This window comes from Cynara cardunculus (assembly GCF_001531365.2).
Source record: "Cynara cardunculus var. scolymus isolate 2C chromosome LG 4, CcrdV1, whole genome shotgun sequence".
Classification (NCBI taxonomy): domain Eukaryota; kingdom Viridiplantae; phylum Streptophyta; class Magnoliopsida; order Asterales; family Asteraceae; genus Cynara; species Cynara cardunculus.
The window spans coordinates 15446063-15456164 of NC_037531.1; the positions used below are offsets into that span (position 1 = coordinate 15446063).

At 33.1% G+C, this 10102-nt stretch overlaps 1 pseudogene; it reads right to left on the reverse strand.

Annotated features, from left to right (window-relative positions):
- Positions 1 to 3875: 3875 nt before the first annotated feature.
- On the reverse strand, positions 3876 to 5596 carry LOC112511502 (annotated as a pseudogene).
- Between the last annotated feature and the right edge of the window lie 4506 nt (positions 5597 to 10102).

Consider the following 10102-nt stretch of genomic DNA (forward strand, 5'->3'; position numbering starts at 1 on the left):
TAACAACATAAAGTAAAGACATAACTTAAGAATGTAAATGCAAGAGAAGAATTAAATTGCAAGAATGTAAAATGTCAAAAGTAATACTTAAATTTAAAGAACTTGAAAAGTTATAAACTAAAACTACTACATTATGAAACTAATACTTCTCATTCATACTCCTTGCCAAACTTCAACTGCAACACCTCTATTTATGCTAAGACTAGAGGGATGCAAAGGAGGAAACTTGGTCCCAAAGTTTTTTTTCTATTAACCTGGATATCCAACCTGCTATGCGAGCGGACTAATCCCAGGACGACCCACATGCTTTGCAGATAGTCCGGAGTCACCGCATTTGAACCTCTGTAGCCACAAAGGGACTTTTATTCCTCCTTAGATTTGAACCTGAGACCTCCTGATACTTTTAACCTTTTAACTCCATAAAATAAGAAATGAAAAATAAAATAATAAAAGAAACAAATTTGGGATATAAAAGGAAAATAAAATAGTTAAAAGAGAAAAATGAGTGTTACAACATTGGTGAAACAAAGCATATCAGTTACCATACTGAACTTACTTTACTTGGTAAGATTATTGACCATCAAAATAGCATAGGAAGGTTGTTGATAAACATCTTTTACGAGGTAAGCGCTAAATGGGTAAGAGTCACCATCTCACTTATCAGGTAAGATTTTCGGTCATTGTCACGCCTCTTTACCACATATGATTCTCAGTACTTGTAATTGTTCACCCACTAAGTTAAGTGAAGTTAAAACCATATGTTGCCAACAAAATGTTAGAAGTGCCCTTCGAGAGTGAGGTTAAAACCATTAACGAGATAAGATTTTACAACTCTTGTCATGAACTTATGATGATGTTGATGGATTGTATGCCATCGATGCTCCTCTGATTCTGAATCATGGATCCGCCCTTATTCAACAATGCAATGAGAGAGGCAACAAATATAAATGGGCCACCTTATAAATATCTGATGAAATCATATCGATATTCAATAGAAACAACCAAGAAAATAAACACATGGGTCCAAGGTCATGTGCGATCTTAAAAATATATACATATTTGGGAGCTCAACACTATCAAGGAATAGCCACACAAAATTAGGGTGTGCCACCTATTAATAAACCTATAAATCGTATCAACACAATTAAATTCAACCATCAAGACCAAGAAAATGAGAAAAATCATTTATCTATATATATTTATACATATATATATATATATATATATATATATATATATTAGAAGGCTACTCATGCAATGCATCGAGACACATTTTCATTTCAATGTTTCGTTTTATTTTTTATTCATGCCAATATAATACGATTTTATGTGATTTTAAGAAAACGATAATGTTTTTATTTTTAAATAAAATATAAATTTGAAAATATCATATAAACTTTGCAAAAAATATATTAATATTAGTATCCAATTATCTATTTAAAACTTTTTATTTGTATATTTTTGTAATTCAAAATTTTTATTATAATTTAATTTATCGTAACGAAGTAACTTAATTTATGTTTAATAATATATTTTCTTATAAAGATAATAATTAAGTATTCTGTTATAACTCAATAATTATCCTAATTATATTTTAGATTTTTTATATTTTAAAATAAGTTGTTTATCATCTATTTGATTATGTTTATCCGCAGTTAATTACACGAATTCAAACATAAAGCTTTAATAAGTTGTACTTATGCATAATTTACTTGTAATCTTGAAATTTAAGTAATATGCATCAATAAACAGTACTTCATGCACAAAAAATAATTTTTTAGAGTTTTTGTCAAATGTTTTATAATATAGTGTATATATATATATTAGAAGAGTACTCGCACAATACAACGAGATATATATTTCGACTTCAATGTTTCATTTTATTTTTTTGGTCTATGTCGATGTTATAAAACGAATTTATGTGTTTTTGAGCAAACAATAATGTTTTTCTTAGTAAAATATAAATTTAAATATATCATAAAAATAAAAATATATATATAAAAATTTTGTGTAATTTCTTTAATTCAAAATTTTTATTGTAATTTCGTTTAGGTTTAATTACGAAGTAATTTATGTTTTGTTTAATAATATATTTTTTATAAAGATAATAATTAATTATTTTGTTTAATTATCTTAATTATATTTTAGATATATATAAAATGATAATTTTATCATGTATTTGATTATATTTATCTACTATTAGTTATATAAATTTCAATATGAAGCTTAAAAAGTTGTACTTATGCACAATTTACTTGTAATCTTGAATTTTAAGTAATATTCATCAATAAGTAGTACTTCATGTATAAAATATGGTTTTTAAGAGTTTTTGTTAAATGCTTTATAATTAATATATATATATATATATATATATATATATATATATATATATATATATATATATATAACGTTTCCAATGCAACTCATCATATTTGTACAACCAATGCAACCTAATTAATTGAAATATTTATGGAAATGATGAGAGTTCGTTTAATATGATTTGAATATTTATGGAAGATGACTATGATTCATTAATTATGATCAATACTTTATATTAGGAAACAATCAAAACTTTTATGAAATCACATATTCATCAAATTAAATGGACGATTGAGATTGAGTTGTATCGGTTGTACAAATATAAAGGATTGCATAATACTCACCTCTCTCTCTCTCTCTCTCTCTCTCTATATATATATATATATATATATATATATATATATATAAACATGCTAAATGGTTTTGTATTGGAAATTAAGATGTACAACTACCTATATATGCACCGTGTACAAGTTTTGAAGCTAAACACTAGTGATGGCCAAAAACCGATCCCGGGTCGGTTCCAACAAGTCCCAAAATTTCTCATAACCGGTCCCAAGATTTTGGCGAGGGTTTTTTCAGTAGGAAAATCTGTCGAAATCCCTTATTTTCCGCCGAAAAAAGTGCTAACATTTTGCAGCATCAAAGATTCACTATTTTTCAGTCAATTAGTGCTAAGTTATGTATTTTATATATTTGATATATATACTTATTAATCTATCATTCAACTATAATAATTTTTAGTGTATATTAATTAGTTTAAGTATGTTGGTTAAACTTATATTTTTATATTCTATTTAACCACCTAATTTAATTATTATTTGACCATTAATTGTCATCCATTAGTTCAACCTCCCAATTCTACAAACAGGGATCGAGGATTTAGGGTTCATTATTTTATTTCAAAGTCTGCTTCAACATAGCTATTTTTTGACCCGTCAATAGCCATTTTTAGCACATTTTTAAGCTCTTTACCATTTTTAACTCATCAGTTGGAGAAGATTTGTAGATATATTATGACACTTTAACTTAAGTGTGCTTATGTATTGAGTTGATCATGTTGAAGACATTTGACAATCTAACTCAATGCCTATGGTTTAAAACTCAAACCAACCTAAACCAAACCGTAAGTGCTGGTCGAGTTGATATTTTAGTACATCAAAATATTTTCTTAAACTTAAATATGTTGTTTTCTCTAGTTTACTCATAATATATTTTTCATGATCAACCATTTGGTATACTTATCCATACTTTTTGAATCTAAAGTATACCATATTCAATTAATTTCTCAATTTACATATATATATATATATGTTCACAATTAATGAACATATATACAAAGGAGATATAAAGATGGAAAATAAATTAAAAATATATGTATATGAAAAGGGTACGTGCCGGTGTAATTGTCTTATGTACATATTAACAGAGACTCAATAATGGTATTAAATCCAAAAAACAAAAAGATATCGGGTTCATTGGGTTGAGTCAAATTTAAATAAAAGCAACTCAATATCAACTCAATACCTAAAATTTGAAGATTTTACATATCGATTAGACATCGAGTTATTTCAGGTTGAATCATTTCGTGTTATATGTATATATGTGTTACAAAGAAAGACGGAGTCGAATCAAAGAAGTGATAATAGATTTAACATCGTAGAACGAGGCGAACACCTTGCCACCAAGTTTATAGCCTTTGGCATGCCCACTCCACTCCCTTCACTCAAATCAACATGGCTTTCACTTGTTCGTTCCCACTCAAAGCATTGGATAAGCGATCCCAGCCCCAACGCAACCGTTCGCAACGCCATGCCTTCCCCGGGGCAACTTCTCCTTCCGGACCCAAATGGCATAAACTTGAAACCGTCTCTATAGCCTTCTAGACTCTCAAATCTCTCGGGTCTAAACGTTTTTGGGTCTCCCCATATGGTTGGATCGTTTTGTATCCCCCACACGTTCACTAGTAGCATCGTGCCGCTAGGAATGTGATATCCTCCGACCTTGCAATCCTTTGTGGACTCGTGAGGCAACAAAGGACCTGCCGGAAACATCCTCATGGTTTCTTTTATTATACAACCAAGATACGGTAGGTTTGCAATGTCGGATTCCTGGAGAAGACGATCTTGGCCCACATATTCGTCGATCTCAGCCTGTGCCTTTTTTAGAACACTTGGATTGTTGAGTAAAAGAGACATTGCCCATTCCATGGTAGATATGGAGGTCTGAGTACCCCCTGCTAACATCACCTATACAATAAATGCATGGAATCAATTGAAGTAACGTGTCCTTAGACCATCCAAACAAAACATATATATAATATTAATTTGATTCAGAAAGCAAATCTACGTGTCTCTTGTTAAATTACCAGCATGATGCTTCAGATCATTTCGTCGGTGTAGCACTCAGGCTCGGTTTTTTGGAGAGATAATAGCATTTCAATCATGTTATGCCTCCTCTTCTTCTTCCCATCACCACTGTTCTTCAGGCCTTCTTTTAGCTCCTCAACTAGCTCCTGCATGAACAAATCTCGCCGTGCCTGCAAACGGATCAATTGCTTTTCCAATTTGCTCACACCCAACCACCTCATCACCGGCATGTAGTCCCCTATATTCGTAGCCCCCATAACCTCGAAAATCTCCGCCACAAGTTCTTGAAACCGATCTGCCTTTTCCTTCTCTTCCACCGTCAGTACATTATCGCTGCCATAATGATATCTCTTACCACTAACCATCCTCATCATGGTATTCAGCGTTAGGTCAACCAACATAGCTTTAACCTGCACCTCGGCCGCCTGTTTCAGTGACGACCGATAGAGTTTACGGATAGTGAGAAGCACTTCCTTGGTACGCATTGGTTCAAGCTCACTTAGTCGGTGAGAAGAGAGGATTTCTATGGCGGAGACACGGCGGAGGTTCCGCCAGTGGTCACCATACGGTGCAAAGACGAGGCTTGTGTAATTGTAGCCAAGGTACTTCCCGGCCAACAGCCGCGGGCGGTTGGCAAATATGACGTCGTTGGTGGTGAGACATTCTTCAGCTAGGGACGGGGAGGAGACATGGAGAACTGGACGTGAGCCAAATTGCAGGAGTTGGATTGGACCGTGTTTGGCGAGGGACTTGTGAAATGGGGGTTTGAGGAGGTAGAGGTGGCCGATTATGGGCAGGGGAGGGAACCATGGGTTTGGTGGGTGGTTCTGGAGTTTGTGGAGGATGTAATTCCAGATGATGAAAATGGCTAAGAATATCAAGGGCATAAACAAGTAAAACGCTTCCATTTTCACTTAAAACGAAAAACAAGATAAACTTCAAATCGAGAGAAAACTCAAGACTGAAATTTTATTACGGGATGAACCTCTAAGGTTACAAAAGGGTCTATTTAAAGGCCAAATTTGCGTATAACCACGTATCCCATACATCATGAAATACAAAATTTACACATATGGTCCTAATATATATATATATATATATATATATATATATATATATATAAACTACATTATAAAAGTAGCTACCAGATTTTTCCACATAATCATAGTACAAAACTTATAAATATAACAAGTATTTTAGTACAAATATTAACACATTATCCCAAAAAGCAATCATATCTTCTTCATAATTTCCCTTTCCTCTTGTAATTCGATGGTGGCCGGCCTGTAATGCACATTGTAAACACACCAAAATGGGGGTTAGATCTTGAGGTCTAGTGAGAAATCTCTTTTATTGCTATTACAGGGTGAAAATCATTAAAAAACACTTTTATAAAACACATATTTGTATAAATAACAAATAGACAATATTTTATCAATACAAACTTCTTTTGTCGCATAAAGATGATGAGACAATACCCACTTATCGCATCAAATAATAACATAACCCTTTTATCGCCATTATACAAAAACTCATCTCATCATATAGATAAAATCATAATTTTCTCGCATCACATGGGTGACACAACCCTATTTCCTCGCAACACACTGGTGCGAGAACTCATCTCATCGCATCACATCACACTGGTGCGATAAACACCTATTGGGTGAGACAACCCCAATTCCTCGCAACACACTGGTGCAAGGACCCATCTCATCGTATCACACTGGTGCGATAAACACAACTTGCCACATCAATAGGATGCAACAACTCAACTTGTCGCATCATCGCATCACAGGGATGCGACAAACAACCACAAGGTGGTGCCTGATTGGTTTGAACTTGAGCTCCAAAGGTCAAGAGTACCTGGAGGTCTCATGTTCAAATCCAAGGAGGAATAAAATTCCCTTGTGGCCACGGATGTTCAAATGCGGTGACTCCGGGCTACCCGCAAAGCAGGTGGTCGCCCTGGGATTAGTCGGCTCGCATAGCGGGTTGAATATCCAGGTTAATAAAAAAGGATGCGACAAACATTCTTTTCGCATCACAAGGATGCGATAAAAGCAACTCATCGCATCAATAGGATGCGATAACCCAAGTCATCACATCACACATGTGCGATAACTTAAAGTCATCGCATCATAAGGATGCGATAACAGATTGGCATATGATAAAAAAAATCCCAGTTTTCACATTCGTTTGATTATGTCACTCTTATCTCATAATACGTCTCTCTTGATTATGCCACCCTTATCCCATAATACACCTCTCTTGATTATGTCACCCTTATCTCATAACACACATCTCCTGATTATGTCACCCTTATTCCAATCATTTGATATTGACATATCAAAATATAAAATTACGCTAACAATAGCATAATTACAATTTTCAAACCTCCCACATAAATAACCATACAGTTATATTCTCAACACTGTAAGATAAAAGTTTATAAATAAAACTCACCTTGATTCACAAAGATGCAAATGAACAGCAACAACTAATCAAATTAAAATCACAGAATCGACTTCTTTCTTTCTTCCTTTTCAGTCTCTCTCTTCCCGACTCCAAGAATACAAACAGAGAGTTTTGTTTTTCCCTTCTTTCTTTTCTCTTACTAACTTACTTACCATCCCAATGAGATAAATAAAATATCTCATCAAATAATAACCATAAACAAATAAAGCGGTGTGGTTAAAAATATTTTAATCACATAACCAAATTAACCCCCTCAACTTTCCACCATTATTCGAAAACAACCCTAAACTTTTAACTGATAACCCGGTTATCACACTATACAATCTCTAAACCATTGATGTAAAAAAATACGTCAAAACAAAATTACTAAAATATTCTCCGTTTCTTGTAGAAGTGTATCGAGGAGAACTTGAGTGCTTAGTCGACTGTGAAACCACTCACACAATACTAAGAAACAACATATTATTTATTGAAATAATTGCTTATGAATCCTCAATGACTACAATGATTGGATCATCCAACTTAATACTTGGTCGAGGAACTGCCACTTTCTTATTGCCTAATGGCACTAAAATGACAGTCATAGAAGCACTTTATGCTCCTAAAGCTGTTAAGTTTCAAAGATATACGCTCCAATGGTTATCATACTGAAACATATTGTGAGACTGGAAATGAATATATGTACATTACCTCTAATGAATATAGAAGGAAACGTATATTAGAGAAACTAATGTGTCAAAATAGTGGGTTATATCTTACCACAATTCGGGTTATTGAATCATATTTGTCATCAATAATGGACTTTGTAAGAGTGACATATATAAGGTTTGGCATGATCGCTTGGGATAGCCTGGCCGTGATATGATACGTGTGTTGCAAAATACACATGGACATCCCTTATTTCGAATGAAAGGTAAGATGAGACAATTAACTGAAACTACCAAATTGCAATTTTGATACCTAGAAGGAACCATTGATATGGACTTATTCTTCCCTTACAAAGAAAAAAATAGGGTTACAAAAGTATTAACAAAGAAAGTGTTTTCCCATACAGTGAAACCCCAAATGATATATTAGTAGGCTTTGCCGATGTTGGGTATCATTCTGACCCACACAAAGGTCGTTCCCAAACAGTATATGTTTTTACAATTGGAAACACGACGATTTCATGGAAATCCACCAAGCAAACCCTTGTAGCTACTTCGAACAATTAAGAGATTATTGCTCTATATGAATCCATTCGAGAGTGTATATGGCTAAGGTCTGTCGGTACACATATAAGAGGGGTTAGTGGTTTAAGTTCAACCACTCAAAATCCTACATGCATATATGAAGATAATGCAGCTTGTATCGAACAAATGGAAGTAGGATATATCAAGGGTGATAATATAAAACATATTTCGCCAAAGTTTTTCTATAATCATAAGATTCAAGCGAATCAAGTAAGGTCTAAGGCCACATTTGAGAAACATGTGAAAACATTGGAATGCAGAGACTTTCCAAACTCCCTTGATTAATGTATGTATTGGGGGGAGTAGTAGACAAAAGGAGGAGTCTATTATACATGTAATATTGGTATGTTGTGCTATTTCTTTCACCCAATTTTTTTTCCATTGAGTTTTGTTCCATGGTGTAAGGTTTTAGTGAGGCAACAATTGATATACCATATTGCTTTCCAAAAACTCATGATTGATATACGAATCTGAGAGAATACCATACCAAAGGAAAAGTCTATGCATTCCAAATAAACTGGTGCATTGTACTATTTGCTTCGTCATATTTTTTCGCACAAGGTTTTTATTTTGGCGTAAGGTTTTAACGAGACAATAATTGTGCACCATCACTCTTTTGACTCGGCACAAGGGAGAATGTTGTAGGATAAGTGTGTCATCGTTTAAAGGATATGACGATTTAGATGATATAAACATATTAGAAATATATTATAACTAATACCTATCGTAGCTATCTACTTGTATCTCATTCATATTTAAAGGGGTTTTGATTAATGAAAATTACAGATTTCTTCTCTTTATTCTATTGTTGTTCTTTTCAGTTATTCTATAACAAAAACATAATTTTTTTTATCATATAAACTCCTAATGTTTAATGTTTCATACAAAAAAAACCTTATAGTTTCACCAACTGTTTTTATAGTTTCACGTTTAAAATCTTATAAAGTTCACAATTGACCCCTAAATTTTATTACAAGCGATGATGCCTTTCAAGGTAGGTCGGCCCCCTCTACATGCATGTATGCTAAACGTGTGTATTTAAAGGGGGTTGAGTAAAGCTGGAAAATAGTAGGAGACAAGCAAGGTGTGGACACACATCATGTTCCAAATTCGCAGGGAACCCAACACTACTAAAAAAAAAGGGCATCACCGACGGATTTTTCTGGCGGAAATTCCGTCGGAAATATTACCGACGGATACCAAAAAAAGTCAAAAAAAGTCAACTTTTATCCATATCCGCCACAGATCCCCCACAAATCCTCCACTGAATTTTTCGGGAAAAAAATTAAAATTATTTAAAACGGGTTTTCAACGGATTTGTGACGGATTTCTGACGGATTTTTTTACTTATTCTAAACCGTCACAAATCCGTCGGAAATCCGTCGCAAAATTTGTCTAATTTATTTAAATTAATTAATTAGTGTTAATTAAAAACAATTTCCGACATATTTCCGACGTAATTTTATTTAAAAAAAAAAATTAAAATTCCGTCGGAAATATTTAAAAATGTTTTATTTTTATATTTCTTTTTAAATTAAAGTTAAGGAAAAAAAAATAAAAAACACATTTTTTAAAATTTCCGACGGATTTCCGACGGAATTTAATTTAAAAAATAAAAATAAATTCCGTCGGAAATCCGTCGGAAATGTTAAAAATGTTTTTTTAATTATTTTTCTAACAAAGGTATATATATATATATATATA